The sequence below is a fragment of the Ornithorhynchus anatinus genome, chromosome 9 (assembly GCF_004115215.2).
Source record: "Ornithorhynchus anatinus isolate Pmale09 chromosome 9, mOrnAna1.pri.v4, whole genome shotgun sequence".
Classification (NCBI taxonomy): Eukaryota; Metazoa; Chordata; class Mammalia; order Monotremata; family Ornithorhynchidae; genus Ornithorhynchus; species Ornithorhynchus anatinus.
Window position 1 is genome coordinate 59,831,946 of NC_041736.1, and position 15,623 is coordinate 59,847,568.

Sequence of the window (15,623 nt, forward strand, 5' to 3'; positions counted from 1 at the left end):
CCTTTTCTTCTTCTTCCTCCCTTTCTGGCCGCGGGGCCCGGGCCTCAGTTTCCCCCCGCGCGCGTCGTGCGGCTCAGCCCGGCAAATGAACTCCGTCCGAGCCGCCCACCGGAGACCCAGGCGAGTGTCCAGGCCGCGCCCGGTGCAGCCGCAGCCGCCGCCGCAGCAGCCGCCGCCGCCGCCGCCACAGCAGCAGCAGCAGCAGCAGCAACAACAAGGGCCTCAGCAGCAGCAGCAGCAGCCGCCGCCGCCGCCTCCCGTGCAGCCGCAGCCGCAGCAGCCGCCGCCGCCGCCGCCGCCTCCTCCGCCGCCTCCGGAGGGGAACAACGCCGGGGAGCGGGGTGAGGCTCCGCGCCCGGACCCCCCGTCCCCTCCCTTTCTTCGGGGTCCTGCTCCTCCCTCCCGCCCTCCCTCCCCGGGCCCTGCCGCAGTGTGGGGCGTGGGCCTCGCCGGGGTCGGGCCTTCCGGGCCGCGGCCGGTGAAGCGGGCCCCGGGGGTCCCGGGGGTCCCGGGGGGGGGACGGCGGCGGCCCCTCGGGGGCTCCCGCCGAGGCGTCGCTTTGTCTGGTTGGGGGGCGGCGGGCCCGGGCCGGAGAAGAAAGGGGGCGACGGTGGGGGGACGGGGCTCTTCCTTCTTCCCCCACCCCCTCTTTCTTCTCCTCCTCCTCCCACCCCTGCTTCTTCCTGCCTTTCTCTTTCCCCCCACCCCCTTTTTCTTCCTCCCTTTTCCTTCTCCCCACCCCCTTTTCCTTCCCTTCCTCTTCCCCCCTTTTTCTCCCTTCCTCTTCCCACCCCCTTTTTCTCCCCCCACCCCCCAGTTCCTCCCTTCTTCTTCCCCCCCTTCCTACCCCCACCCCCTTTTTCTCCCTTCTTCTCCTCCCCTCTTCTCCCCCCCCCCGTTTCTGCTTCCCCCACCCCCTTTTTCCTCCCCCCTTCCCCCCCCCCCGTTTCTGCTTCCCCGCCCCCCCAGTCACGGGGCCTGTTGGAGGGGGGGCCGCTCCCCTCCGCCGTTTGCTGCGCAGTCGGCCTTCCCAGCTCTGCTTCCCACAAACCCCCCCCCACCCCAAAAGAGAAAACGCCCCCCCGGGGGGGGCCCCCCCCCGGACCCCCCGGGAATCCGGGGTGTGTGTGCGTTTGCCGGGCGGAGGCCTAGGCGCAGTGTGGGTGTCAGTCGGTGTGGGCAGCACCATTGTCTGGCTGGCGGATCCCTTCCTCGGTGGCCATTGATCTTCCCCCCCCCCGGGGGAGGGAAAAGGGGGGCGTCTCTTGCACCCCCACCTGCCAGATTGGGGGGGGGGAGAGGGCTTTTTTTCCCCCTTAAACACCCCCCCCCCCCCCTCCCCCGGCCGGGTTGCGCGGGCCTGGGAGCCGGGGGCGGGGGGGAGGGCGGCGCTTGCGAGGAGGAGGGGAATTGTTAGGAGACATTTTGCATGTTGAGGCCCGGCTGGGAAGGGGCTGCTTTTTCCGGGGCCGTCCCCCCCCCCCCCCCCAAAAAAATAACGCACCCCCTCCACCAGTCCTTTTTAATCCCCGAGAGGGCGGAGATTCGTCTCTGGAAGTACTTTCCTTTACCGTTTTGGGCCCCCCCCCCCCCCAGTGAAGGACCGTCGTCCAGAAAGCCGTCGGACGCCCCTCGGGTCCCGGGAATTCGTTCAGCTGGGGAAATGGGGCGTTGGGGGATTTTTCCTTTTGTCCGACGTGCCCCGAGGGGTGTCCCGCCACCCCTCTCTTTCCCCTCCGCCCGACACTTTGGCCGAGACGGATAACGGGGTCGAAGAGGGGGAGCCTTTCGTCTTGGGGTCCCCGTGCCGGTTAGAAACTGGGGGAGAAGGCCCGGGTGGGTGGGGAAACCGTTTGATTCAAAGCGGATCTATAATTTAATTAAAATCGCGCGATGCCATTTTTTTCTCCCCCCTTCTCTGCCCTGGACCCCCTTTTTCTCTTTTTTTTTTGGTGCGCGCGCGGTGTGCGCCCCACTTGTGGCACATTCATCTCGAGCCCCTCTGGGTTGATTCTCTCCCCCTCCCTCCACCCTTTATCCTTTCGGGGCCGATAACTGAATTCCATCCCCCTCGCGACGCGTGGGGCGGGAACGGCCTCTTCTTTTAGGACGGGGCGTCAGGCCGGCGGCCTCCTCTTATGACGCTTTGTCCGGGATACCGGGAGGAGGACGGGGAGCGATGCCGTCCGGGCCGGATTCTAGGAAGGCCTGGCGGAGGTGGACGGAGAAGCCCCCCGCCTCCCCCGCCGGCAGACGGGGTTTAAAATGCCCGTCGGGGTCCACGGCCGGTCGGGGCGACGTCCGCGCCGTGGGGGCGAGGGCGGGAGGGACCCCGAGCGTGCGTCGGCCCTCGAGGGGACCTCCCCGGGAAACGGGGACCCCCGTCGGCTTCGGCGGGCGCCCTCCCGGACGGGGCCGCGTGAAAGGGTTGAAGATCGCCGGGGCTGCTTTGGCGGCGCCGCCTCGTCGTCTGTCGGCGGTACCCGCTGAGCGCTCGCCGTGGGCTGGGCGCCGTTCCGAGGGGCGGGGTGGTCAGATCGCCCCACGTGGGGCTCGCGTCTTGTCATCCCCGTCTTTACAGACGAGGGAACCGAGGCCCGGCCAAGTGGCTTGCCCCGCGGTCCCGCGGCAGACGAGTGGCGGAGCCGGGATCGGAACCCACGACCTCTGACTCCCGGGCCCGGGCTCTCTCCGCCGAGCCCCGCTGCCTCTCAACGGGACTAGCCCCGGGAACCTTTGGTCCGGGGAAGGGACGGGGCCCGAGCAGAAGAGGTTCGGCCCCCGGCCTGGCGGGAACGTGTCCGTTTGACGTGGAATTGTCCTCTCCCGAGCGCTCGGTACGGCGGTCTGCACGCGGTGGAGCGCCGAATAAAGACGACGGAATGAAAGGGGGCCTCAGAAATGACTTTTGGGGGGGGCGTCGGTCAAGTGGCGGGTTCTCCCCAGGTGGAGATCTATACGGTTGGACCGGGGAAGATTCCTTTCCTCTCCTTAGAATGTCGCCGGACTCCAGAATGGAAGGCCGCCGGATTCCCGAACGGGAGGCCGGTCCTTTGAGAACGGGGGAGGGGGCAGGGGCCGGCCGGCCCGGCTGCGGTGGGACGGCCCGGGGGTGATCTAGGGATCGCGGTCGAGACCGGTCAGCCTGGTGGTCGGTAGCTCATTTCGTCGGAAAGGATTCCTCGTTTCCCCCCGGCTTAACGGTCCGGCTCAGCGCAGGGGGGGCATCGAGGAGTCGCCGCTTGGAATGTTCTGGCACAATTGCCCGACTCCGGCAGTTTTCCGGGCCCTGCGATCCTAGTTTTAGTCGTCGTCTAGGTGTCTAAATGATCATTATCGTGAGGGTCCCCGTTACGCGCCTACCCCGGGCCGGGCACTGTTCTCAGCGCCGGGGTAGAGGCGGTTGATCGGGTTGGACCCAGGCCCCGTCCCACGTAGGGCTCGCGTTCTTATCCCCGAGGAGGTTAACCGAGGCGCGGAGAAGCAAAGTGACTCGCCCAGAGTCGCTCAGCGGACGTGTGGCGGAGTCGGCGTTAGAACCCAGGTCCTCGGGACTCCCGGGCCCGTGTTCGAGCCGCGCAGCCGTCCTCCTCACCTCCCTCGTTTCCCTCCTCCTCCTCCGAACGTAGGCTTCGTCCCTCCCTTCACACCCGCCCGGGTCAACGTCTAGAGTCTCGAGGGGAAGAAATCCCTTGGGCCTCCCCCGAGCCCTGAAGAAACTGAAAGGGGTCCTTAATAGCAGCGATGATGAGAATCACGATGTTGATATTTAAGCGCCTACTATGTGCCGAGCACTGTTGTAAGCGCTGGGGTAGATACGGGGTCATCGGGTTGTCCCACGTGGGGCTCACGGGCTTCATCCCCATTTTCCAGATGAGGTAACGGAGGCCCAGAGAAGCAAAGTGACTTGCCCGCAGTCACCCAGCTGACAAGCGGCGGAGCCGGGATTCGAACCCGTGACCGTCGACTCCCAAGCCCGGGCTCTTTCCACGGAGCCACGCTGCTTCTCTTGATGAGGGTGATGACGATAATGGCATCCGTCAGGCGCTTCCCGTGCGTTAAGCACTCGTCCAGACGCCGGGGTAGATAGGGGTCGGTCAGGTCGGGCCCCGTCTCCGTCCCGTTTGGGGCTCACGGTCTAAGCAGGAGGGAGGAGAGGCGTGGGATCCCCATTTTACAGATGGGGAAACCGAGGCCCTAGAGAAATCAGGCCTCAGAAACCCGTGTTGCCCGGGGTCACACAGCAGGCAGTTGGCGGAGCCAGGATTGGAACCCGGGCCCTCTGACTCCCAGGCCTGCGCTCTACCCGCTAGGCTACGTTGCTAGTCGGCCTGGGCGTATCCTGCCCGGAATCCCCCCCCCTCCCCCCCCCCCCCCCCCCATTCTCCGTCTGAGGCCGACTCACCGCCCGGATGAACTTTGCCACAGCTCATTCAACTTCTTGAGGTTTTGTATTTCAGAGAAAAGACCGCATTTTGCACAAGGGAAAATAATTTGAGGGATTCCAGAAACAAGGAAGCGTGGTTCTTGGAATGAAAATGGATGAAAGTGGTATTTAAAACGGTGTTCCAAAGTCAATCTGAAGCTGGGGGGGGACCTCCCCCCGGTCTCACTCTGCCCGGGAGGGCCGGGGGGCTCTTCAGAAAGGTTAGGAAGAAGGCTTTCCAAAAGTCTGCCGGTTCAGAAGGCCCGCTAGAAGTGGTTGGGGTGTCTGGTGGAAGGGGGATGAGCTCGCATTCCTACGGGAGCAGCTGAAGTTGGTCAAGCGAGGAAGCGAAATTCCAAGTCGAGTCAAATCTGTAAAATTCCAGGCTCCGTTCAAAAATGAGCCCCACGGACCCAAAGGACTTCTCGCTTGAACCGATGAGACCCGACTCCCCTCCCTTCCATGTCGGGTTTCAGCGCGTCGGGTGACGGGCTGAAGTTCGGCCTGTTCTTGAAATTCACCGAAAAAAGTCGGGCCTCATTTTAGTCAGAGCTGTCTTTTGCGTTTTCATTTTGATAAACAGATCGGCTGAGAGAAGCCAGCGTGTCGTCGTTCGCCGTAGCTCGCGGAGTTTGGCCGATCTGGGTTTCTAGATGATTGATTTCTTCCCCCCCCCCCCCCCACCATAGCTAGGAAAAACTTCACCATGAGACGAAGGCAGCAGAATGATCGGAGAGAGAGAGAGAGGATATAAACGGCCTAGTGGGTAGCGCACGGGTCTGGTATAATAATAATGATATTTGGAAGTCAATAATGGAATAATAATAATAATGGAAGTCCACGGGACGCCGGTCCTCATCCCGGCTCCCCCTCTTGTCTGCCGCGTGACCGCGGGCGAGTCATTTGACTTCTCGGTGCCTCAGTTACCTCATCTGTAAAATGGAGACTAAGACCTTGAGCCCCACGTGGGACGTGGACTGGGTCCGACCTGATTATTTTGCATCTGCCCAGCTCGTGATTCGGCGCCTGGCCCGTGGCGCTGAACAGATAGCGTGGTGGAAAACCAAGAAGAGGGACCATAAGGAGGGCAGAAATTGCTAGCCTGAAAAGGAGAAATTCCCTCCATTCCAGTGATACTTTTGGTAGAGTGAGGGAGACGCAGGTGGCTGGCTAATGAAAATGGTTGAGGTTGTTTTTTTTGTCTGTTTAGAAGACTTGACCCATCTATGAACCCTGGATCTATAACCGTCTTTACTCCGCCATAAGTTGTTCTTTGAAAAACGAGTAGATCTCACATTGTGGGAGCGATTAGGGGAGGCGGGACCTTTGAGGCGGAAGGGCCATCCACCCCTAAAAGCGTCTCGTCCTCGGGATGGAGGTTCCTCCGCCTTCCGTGATCGATCGAAGGATCGGTGGCATCGATCGAGCGCCGGCTGCGTGCGGAGTACTGTGCTAAGCGTCTGGGAGAGGACCGTACGACCCGTTGGAGTCCGGAGAAACGGTTCCCTGCCCGTAATGGGCTTCCAATCCAGATAGGCTTTTGGGTGCTTAGAGCTCCTGCTGCCGTGGGCAAGAGAGCAAAGTTCGGGATGCTCCTCTTGCCTGGATGGCTGTCAGAGAGGACCACCGAGTCAGTCGGTGGTATTTACTGAGCACCTAATGTGTGCGGAGCGCTGTACTAAGCCCTGGGGAGAGGACAATACGGTAGAGTCCATTTACTGAGCGCTTCCTACGTGCATCTTTCAATACAACCGAAACACAGATCGGCACAGAAGCGCCGAGGGGCGGAAGGTGGGGTGGACGTCAGGGTCTTCGAGGGTACAGGTCCGGGTGTCCAGATGATGCAGGAGAGAGAGGGAGTTGGGTGGGGGAAAAGAGGGATTAATCGGGGAAGACCTTAGTATTTAACTAGCGAACGATATTCCACAATTCAGCGATCACTCTCTACCTCCAGACCGTCAGTTTAGCGTGGGCGGGGAACGGCGCGGCCAGCTCTGTGATACTGTGCTGTCCCGAGCGCTTAGTACAGTTCCCTGTTCACAGCAGACGCTCACGTACCGCCGATGATGGGCATTATGGCCTTCGTTAAGCGCTCGCTGGGTGCCGGGCACCGTGCTGAGCGCCGGGGTAGATAGAACAAGTCATCGTCGTCCTCGGTAGTACGTGAGCGCCTTCTGGGAGCGGAACACTGCTCTACAAGTTGGGGACGGGGACCGTAGACGTACTCGACTCGATCCCTGGCCTCAAGGAGCTTACACTTTAAGCGTCCCTTGTGGCTTTTGTCCCCAAGCGTACTGGGCGGGCCGGATCGCTGGTCTGATGTAGTACCTCATTAATGGTCTTATAAAGTTCTACACGGCGAGCCTAATCTCAGTCGCTCTGGATGCAATTTAAGCCCAGCTCCCCGGGCTAAATTCTACCCCGAAAGACACGGAGCAAGGTATTGGGAAGCAGCGTGGCTCAGCGGAAAGAGCCTGGGCTTGGGAGTCAGAGGTCGTGGGTTCGAATCCCAGCTCTGCCACTTGGCAGCTGACTGGGAGCGAGTCACTTAACCTCTCTGGGCCTCAGCTACCTCATCTGGAAAATGGGGATGAAGACCGTGAGCCTCACGTGGGACCACCTGATGACCCTGTTTCTACCCCAGCGCTTAGAACAGTGCTCTGCACATAGTAAGCGCTTAACAAATACCAACATTATTATTATTTTTCTCTTGCGGTCACAGAATCCCCCTTAAATCATTTCGTTCCACAGTCTTCCCTCCCACCCCCAGTGGCGCACACACTTTTTCTCTTAGGTTGACTTTTCTTGCGTCGGAATCATTTTTCTACCTTTCTATGGACCTTGGCAACTTTTTACACCCGACTTGAAAAAATATAGAATGCAAAACCGGACACGCTCTGGTAGAATGTAGACGACTTCCTGGTCCTTGAGGGGCAGATTCCCGTTAATCATCATCATCATAATAATAATGATGGTGTTTGTTAAGCGCTTTATTTGTGCAAAGCACTGTTCTAAGCGCCGGGGAGGATACAAGGTGATCAGGTTGTCCCATGTGGGGCTCAGAGTCTTAATGCCCATTTTAATAATAATAATTAATAATAATGTTGGTATTTGTTAAGCGCTTCCTATGTGCAGAGCACTGTTCTAAGCGCTGGGGTAGATACAGGGTCATCAGGTGGTCCCACGTGAGGCTCACGGTTAATCCCTCATTTTACAGATGAGGTCACTGAGGCCCAGAGAAGTGAAGTGACTTGCCCACAGTCACACAGCTGACAAGCAGCGGAGCCGGGATTTGAACCCGTGATCTCTGACTCCCCAGCCCGGGCTCTTGCCACTGAGCCCTGAGTACATCGCATTAGGTTAACTTTTATTTTTTTAAGTCGTTTCACTCGATCACTGACTCATCGGCCCTCCTGGAGCTCTCTGAGCTGAGCGGCGCCCAGCTAGTTGCTCCTCGTCTTGAACCCGCTCTCCCCTGCCCATTTCTGCGCGCTCGTTCCTTCCTTCAGTAGTATTTATGGAGCGCTTACTAGGTGCAGAGCACTGTACTAACTCACTCAGCGACCCCTCTCGTGGGACCGCAACTCTGGCAGGTCATTAGGTCTTCACGTGGAAAGAGGAAGGGATTTTCCCCCTCGGGATCGGGGACTTGGCGTGAAATTCCTCTTTTTCTAATGGCATTTACGCACTTACTATGGGCCGGGCACTGTACTGAGCGCTGGGGTGGATCCAGAGTAATGAGGTCGGACACGGTCCCTGTCCCACGCTGGGGCTCTCCCCCTCTCGATCCCCGTTGTACGGACGAGGTGACCGAGGCTCCGAGAAGGGAAGCGAGTTGCCCGAGGTCACCCGGGCCGGCGGAGCCGGGATTGGAACCCAGGTCCTTCCGACTCCCGGGCCCGCGCTCTTTCCACTAGGCCACGCCGCTGCTGCTCTTATCGTTCTCTTACCATCGTTCTCTTGGAAAGAGCCCGGGTCGGAGGACGTGGCTTCTGATCCCGGCTCCGCCACTTCTCTGCCGTGTGACCTCGGGCGAGTCGCTGAACTTCTCTGTGTCTCTGTTACCTCATCTGCAGAGCGGGGATTAAAAGCGTGAGCCCCACGTGGGGCGACCCGATTACCTGGCATCTGCGCCAGCGCTTAGAACAGTGCTTGGCACGTAGTAAGGGCCTAACAAACCATAAAAATAATAATGAATTAGTAGTGAGAGCCGGGGCATCGAGAAATGGATCGTTCCAGAGCTCTGCGCGAGTCAGGGGTCGAGGCTTTGCGGGGGGGGGGGGGGGGCAGAAAACCGACATTAAATTAGCGTTTGAGTCGGGCCCGCTTAGAGGCAGTTTCCCGATCGGGGAATTCAAATTGGCTCGTTTGGAGGGGGGTTGGAGGACACAATAATTAGTGTCCTCGCCGTGCAGCGTGATGCTTTTCTGGCCGTTTGTTTGGCTCAGAGATTATAGGCAGCTTGAATGTCATGGTTCGCTGTCATCGGCCTTTGGAAAAACGGGGAAACGAAACTGTCTTTCTTCCTCCTATCCCGAGTTAGGAACTTTTTTTTTTTTTAAGAATAGGCGATCTGTGCTCTCGTAGCCCATCAGGAAAGCATCATGAGATTTTTGAGTTTCAGAACAGCTAGCTTTAAGCTTATTGCATAAGAAAGAGCCTTTAGTACTAATAATGATGGAGTTTGTTAGGCACTTTTACGTGCCAAGCACCGCTCTAAGCACTGGGGTAGATACGAGTTAATCGGGTCGGACACAGTCCCTGTCCCACGTGGGGCTCACGCTCTTTTTCCCCCATTTTACACGTGAGGGAACTGAGGCCCGGAGAAGTGAAGGTGACTTGCCCCCGGGTCGCACGGCAGAGAGGTGGCGGAGCCGGATTAGAACCCGGGTCCTTCTGACTCCCAGGCCCGGGCTGTCTCCTCTCATCCACGCTGTTTCTCCCAACTTGCAAAATGCTCAGTCGAGCGAAAGGCAGGATTTTGCGCCGGTCCCTTGGGGTGCCCAGCTTTCGCTCTCGCGCATCGGCGACGACGTCTCCCGGCACAAACGCCGCCGAGGCTCGGGCCCCCCCGTGTAGACGTCGGGGCGAAGAACCCGCGAGGGGGAGCGGAGGATAGTGCCGGCGGCTCGCGCGGGAGGCCGGGGCCCCCGAGTGCCCCAGCAGCTGGGCGGGCAGGGGTGCCACACTCCGGGAAGGGCGCGCGGGGATCTGGGTTGGCACGGCGTCAAGCCGATGCGGGGCCGGAGCCCGGGGCATCTCCCGCGGTCTCCGCCGCCCGCGTTAGCCGGGTATTTTCCGGCCTCCCGCCCCTCCTCTCCCGGGAAAGCCGTCCCCCTCCCCAAAAGCTCAACCCCCGCTTCACCGCGGTGGATGGTGAAAGAGCCAGAAATAGGGCAGCGCCTTCTGGGCTTGTTTCGTCCCTGGCGAAGACGTCTTGCGTAGTCAGTTTCCCGAAGTTGGTTTCGTTGGGGGAGGTCCCTGCTTATTAGTTTTTGGTTTGGGTTGTTTTTTATGGTATTTGCTAAGCTCTTACTGTATGCCAGGCACCGTGATCATAATCAGTGTATCTGTTAAGCCCTTACTATGTGCCAGGCACCGTACTGAGCGCCGGGGTAGGTACAGGGTAATCAGGTTGGACCCGGTCCGTGTCCCGTGGGGGGGCTCACAGCCCCGATCCCCATTTGACAGATGGGGTCACCGCGGCCCCCAGAGGTGAAGTGACTTGCCCAAGCTGACACTGCGGGCAGGTGGCGGAGCCGGGGTTAGAATCCAGGCGACTGCAAGGTGCCCCAGATACCGCCGACGTAGGGGGGGCTGTGCCCGACGAGGACGGAGACGAGTTCTGAGTGTTTACCGGTGCCAGAAATGTTGGTATTTAAGCGCTTACTATGTTCTAAGCGCTGGGGTAGATACAGGGTAATCAGGTCGTCCCACGGGAGCCTCACAGTTAATCCCCATTTTCCAGATGAGGTCACTGAGGCACAGAGAAGTGAAGTGACTTGCCCACGATCGCACAGCTGACGAGGGGCAGAGCCGGGATCGGGAAAAGCCAAAGGGATGACCTCGAGTTCTTTCCTTATTGGAACGTGAGGCGGGGCGAGGATGAATCAGGGTGGCGGGTTGTCCCGTAAGGATGAAGGGTGCCCATCCTTGCCGCTCGGCAGTTCTTGGAGATTTCCCGAGGAGAATCTTGAGCGATCGGCAAGGTGGGCTCGGCGGGAGGGACCCGGGAGCCGTATCGCCGGGCCGGGCGGGAGCCGCAGGACCGCCTTGCCTGGGGGAGACGGAAAAGGACGGGAGAGGGAGAAGAAAAGAGCAGTTAGAAGATGCTAAAATTCCGTTCGGACCGGAGGGAGTGGGAGCCCCCGGTGGGATTGATCGGGTCGGAACGGTGAGGGGATTTGTGTCAGATGCCTCCTTCAGCGCCGGGGAACGGGTGAGGGGGCACCGGGCGGACGGGCGGAGCTCAGCGGCGTCGGGGAAGCGGCTTCTTTTTCTCCGTCGTATTTATTGAGCGCTTACTGTGTGCAGAGCACTGTACTAAGCGCTTGGAAAGTACAGTTCGGCGACAGAGACAATCCCTACCCAACAACGGGCTCGCCGTCTAGGAGGGAGCTGGCCGCCTTCGAGGCCCAAAGCCGGATCGGGCTTTGAAGGATGCGATTCTGGGGTGTAGGAGGGGGACCGAGGCCTCGAAGGGACCCTGTTGTCCGGGGTCTTCCCACATTAAGCCCCCCTTTCCTCTTCTCCCTCTCCCTTCTGCCTCACCCTGACTCCCTCCCTTTCTTAAACACCCCCCCCCCCCCCCGGCCCCACGGCCTCCGTGTCCATATCTGACCTTTATTTATTTCCATTAATGTCTCTCTCCCCCTCTAGACTGTAATGTTGCTGTGGGCAGGGGATGTGTCTCTTATATTGTTGCGTTGTCCAAGCGCTTAGGACAGTGCTCAGCACAGACAGAGCACTCCACAGATACAATCGATGGGGTAAACCATGGGTCATTTTCCAAGCGGACCCTCCGCTTGCTCTTCTAGCCGCCCGGAGTCAGGAAGGGGCAGGGAGAGAGGTAGAAGTCAAAAAGACCTTTATTTTGTGAATCATAATCATAATTGTGGTATTTAAGGGCTGGAATAGCTACCGGATAATGGGGTTGGATGCAGTCCCTGCCCCACGTGGGGCTCACGGTCTCAGTCCCCATTTTACAGATGAGGGAACTGAGGCCCAAGTCAGTCGATCGTGTGTGCGGAGCACTGAACTGAGCGCGGAGAAGTGAAGTGACTTGGCCGAGGTCTGCCGGCGGATAAGTGGTGGAGCCGAGATTAGAACCCAGAGCCTTCGGACTCCCGGCCCGGTCTCCCTCCGGGAGGCCACGCTGCTTCTCGCCGAAAGCCGGTCAGTGAATGGTAATTATTGAGCACCGACTGTGCGCAGAGCACTGTGCTAAGGGCTTGGGAGAGGACAAGGTAACGGACACCTTCCCTGCCCACCGCGAGCTTACAGTCTAGCGGGTGGCCTGGTCAAGTTGGCGAAGAGACGCCTTGGTGAGAGATGTCTTAACCGCCATCTCCTAGCGCTTGGAGTTCGGTCGTATTTATTGAGCGCTTACCGTGTGCGGAAGTGTAATAGACGTAGAACCTGACTCCAACTCCTGCGTATCATGAAACAATAATAATGGTAACTGGGGTATTTAAGCGCGTATGGCGCGTCAAGCCCCGCACCGAGCACTGCGGCGGATTGCCAGATAATCGGGTCCCACGTGGGGCTCACAGTCTAAGACGGAGGGAGACTGTACTTCCCAAGCGCTTAGTACTGTGCTCGGCGCACAGCGAGCGCTCGATAAATAGGATCGAATGAAGTGGCGTGGAATCCCCGTTCCGCGGATGAGGGAACTGAGGTGTGAAACGACCTGCCCGACGCAACTAGATGGGCTCCGTCCCTGCCCGCGCCAAGATAGCAGAGCAGTCAGGAGGCGGGATTAGAACCCAGGTCCCCCGACTCCCCCGGCCCCGTAGGCCGCGCCGCTTCCCTTCCAGAAGCAGAGTGAAAGCCGCCCGACCCTCGGAACCCGTTTTCCGCTCTTGCCGGCTTTCCCCGGGCGGGAAAAGGGGGAGCGCGGACGGGTCCGGGGGGACGCGGAGTTGAGCAAACGAGCTCGACCCCCCTTGAGCTCCCGTTTTCCCCCCGTTAGTGCACGTGGCTCAGGGAGCCCGCAAAACCCTGCTCCCGACGGGCTCTTGCCCCGGCTCCCGCGCGCTGTGCTTCCGTCGTGCGGCTTTCTGTAGGACGTCCATCCATCCATCGGGGGTATTTATTGAGCGCTTCGGAGAGTACAGTGCCGCGGGGTCGGCGGACATCTTCCCCCACCCGCAGCGATCCCTCCGGTCTAAGCCCTTCGCGTTACAACTTCGTTTGTTTTTGAAGCGCAGGAAACAGAAGACTACTAGAAACCAAATTTTGTGTCAACTTAGAGGGGAAATGGTATTTCCCCCCCCCCCACCCCCAACCCGTCCTTTTGTTCCAACAGCTCTAGTTGGAGTCATTTATTATTATTAATTCTATTTATTGAGCTCTTCCTGTGTTCGGAGCACTGTACCGAGTGCTCGGGCGAGTACAGTCTAACATCGGACAGCGAGCTCACGGTCTAGAGGATGACGTGGACCGGGCCCCTCCTCCTCGGGGCTGCCGTGCCTCGTTTCTACGGATCCGGCTTCGAGAGGCGGAAGGAAGGCGAGAGCCCCGGAGGAGGGTCCTGGGTTCTAATCCCGGCTCCGCCGCTTGTCTGCTCTGTCACCCTGGGCAAGGCACTCCTCTGCTTCACGCGCTGCTTCGCCTCGGAGAAGCAGCGTGGCTCGGCGGAAAGAGCCCGGGCTTGGGAGTCAGAGGTCATGGGTTCGAATCCCTGCCCTTGTCAGCTGTGTGACTGTGGGCGAGTCACTTCTCTGGGCCTCAGTTCCCTCATGCGGAAGATGGGGTTGAAGACTGTGAGCCTCACGTGGGACAACCTGATTGCCCTGTATCTCCCCCAGCTCTTAGAGCAGTGCTCTGCACATAGTAAGCGCTTAACAAATCCCAATACTACTATTATTATTCTCTGGGCCTCGGTTTCCTCGTCGGTAAAAGGAGGATTGAGACTGTGAGCCCCATGTGGGTCAGGGACTGGGTCCAACCCCATCTGCTTGTCTCCACACAGTAAGCGCTTAACAAATACCGTAATTATTCAAGAGAAAGAGGGTCTCCTCCCAGAATTACGATAAGGCGATTAACTCGGGACCTGGTATTTTTCCTCAGTTTTCTTGCTGCTAGAACTCAGGCTTGCCTGGTCAAGTGCCTCCATGGAATCATTCTTTCCCCCTTCTGGACCGTGAGCCCGCTGTTGGTTAGGGCTCGTCCCTATCCGTTGCCGAATTGTCCTTTCCAAGCGCTTAGTACAGAGCTCTGCACACAGTAATGAATACCGTTGAATGAAATGAACGAATGAATTCTTAAATGCAAAAGGAAAACGTGGACAAGTCAAAATGGATCTTCACGCATCCGCACGGAGTCAGGAGTGGAGGGGGGGTATTAATAATAAGAAGAATAATAATGTTGGTATTTAAGCGCTTACTATGTGCAGAGCACTGTTCTAAGCACTGGGGGAGATACAGGGGAATCAGATGGTCCCACGCGAGGCTCACAGTTAATCCCCATTTGACAGATGAGGTCACTGAGGCCAAGCGAAGTGACTCCTCCACAGTCACCCAGCTGACAAGTGGCAGAGCCGGGATTCGAACCCACGACCTCCGACTCCCAAGCCCGGCCTCTCTCCGCTGAGCCACGCTGCTTCTCCTATTGTACTCTCCCAAGCGCTTAGCACCGTGCTCTGCACGCAGTAAACGCTCAGTAAACACACTTGAGTGAATACAACAGAGTTGGTGGTAGTGATGATAATTGGTAAGCCCTGTTGGGACCCCGGGGACAGAATATCCAGTTGGGACTTCTTATTATTGGGATTATTGGGATGATGTGGTCTTGTTTTTGTCCTTCCGTCTCCCCCGCTTAGACCCTGAGCCCGTCGTCGGGCAATGCCGAATTGTCCATTCCAAGCGCTCAGTACAGTGCTCTGCACATAGTGCTCGATAAATACTATGGAATGAATGAATGACTTGGGCGTAGTCCCTCTTGGCTCCCGGTCTAACACAGTCCCTGCCCACGACGAGCTTACTTTCTGTGGGGGCGGGAGGAGACAGATATTTAAGATAGATTAGGGGAAATAATAGAGCGTGAGAGTACTTACAGAAGTATTGTGGGGCTGCGGTGTGGCAAGGTCCTTACCGGGGCACATGGCCAAGCTCATAGTACGCGCAGAGAAGAGGGGAGATGACAAAGATCGTTATTTTTGTATTTAAAAAAGGGGGGGCTTAATCGGGGAAGACCTCTTGGAGGAGATGTGATATTAATAAGCAACAACGTGGCCTAGCGGTTAGAACCTAGGCCTCGGGGGCCGAAGGATCCGGGCTCTAATCCCGGCTCTGCCACTCAATAATAATAATAATGATGATAATAATGTTATTAAGGACTATGTGCCGAGCGCTGTTCTGAGCGCTGGGGCAGATACAGGGTCATCAGGGTGTCCCCCGTGGGGCTCACAGGCTTCATCCCCCATTTTACAGATGAGGGAACTGAGGCACAGAGAAGTGAAGGGACTTGCCCAAGGTCGTTAAGCGCTTACCGTGTGCCGGGCGCTGTTCTAAGCGCCGGAGTGGATACAGGGAAATCAAGTCGGACACGGTCCCTGTCCCACGTGGCGCTCGGATCCTCCCCGGTGCTTTACAGCGTCTGCCCCGTAGCGCCTAACCAGTAGCGCGGTTGCTATTATTACGGTATGGAGTCAGTGGGACGGGATTGGCACATCTTAGAGAAGCAGCGGGGCTCAGCGGAAAGAGCCCGGGCTTGGGAGTCAAGAGGGCGTGGGTTCGAATCCCGGATCCGCCGCCTGTCGGTTGTGCGACCCTGGGCAAGTCGCTTCACTTCTCTGTGCCTCAGTGACCTCATCTGTAAAAGGGGGATGAAGACGGTGAGCCCTACGTGGGACAACCTGATCACCTCGTATCTCCCCCGGAGCTTAGGACAGCGCTCGGCACATAGTAAGCACTCAAATACCAACATTATTACTATTATTTTTATTTAGCCCGCCCGAGTGGTTGGCTCGTCTTCC

At 58.6% G+C, this 15,623-nt stretch overlaps 1 protein-coding gene across 1 annotated transcript in view; it reads left to right on the forward strand.

Moving 5' to 3' along the window:
* Positions 1 to 276: 276 nt before the first annotated feature.
* The window catches only part of FBXO11 (F-box protein 11), an 87,942-nt gene continuing 72,595 nt past the window's right edge, over positions 277 to 15,623 (forward strand). Inside the window, exon 1 of the mRNA XM_029071468.2 lies at positions 277 to 341. The gene's annotated coding sequence lies outside the window, so the exon portion shown is untranslated. The remainder of the gene's footprint in view (positions 342 to 15,623) is intronic.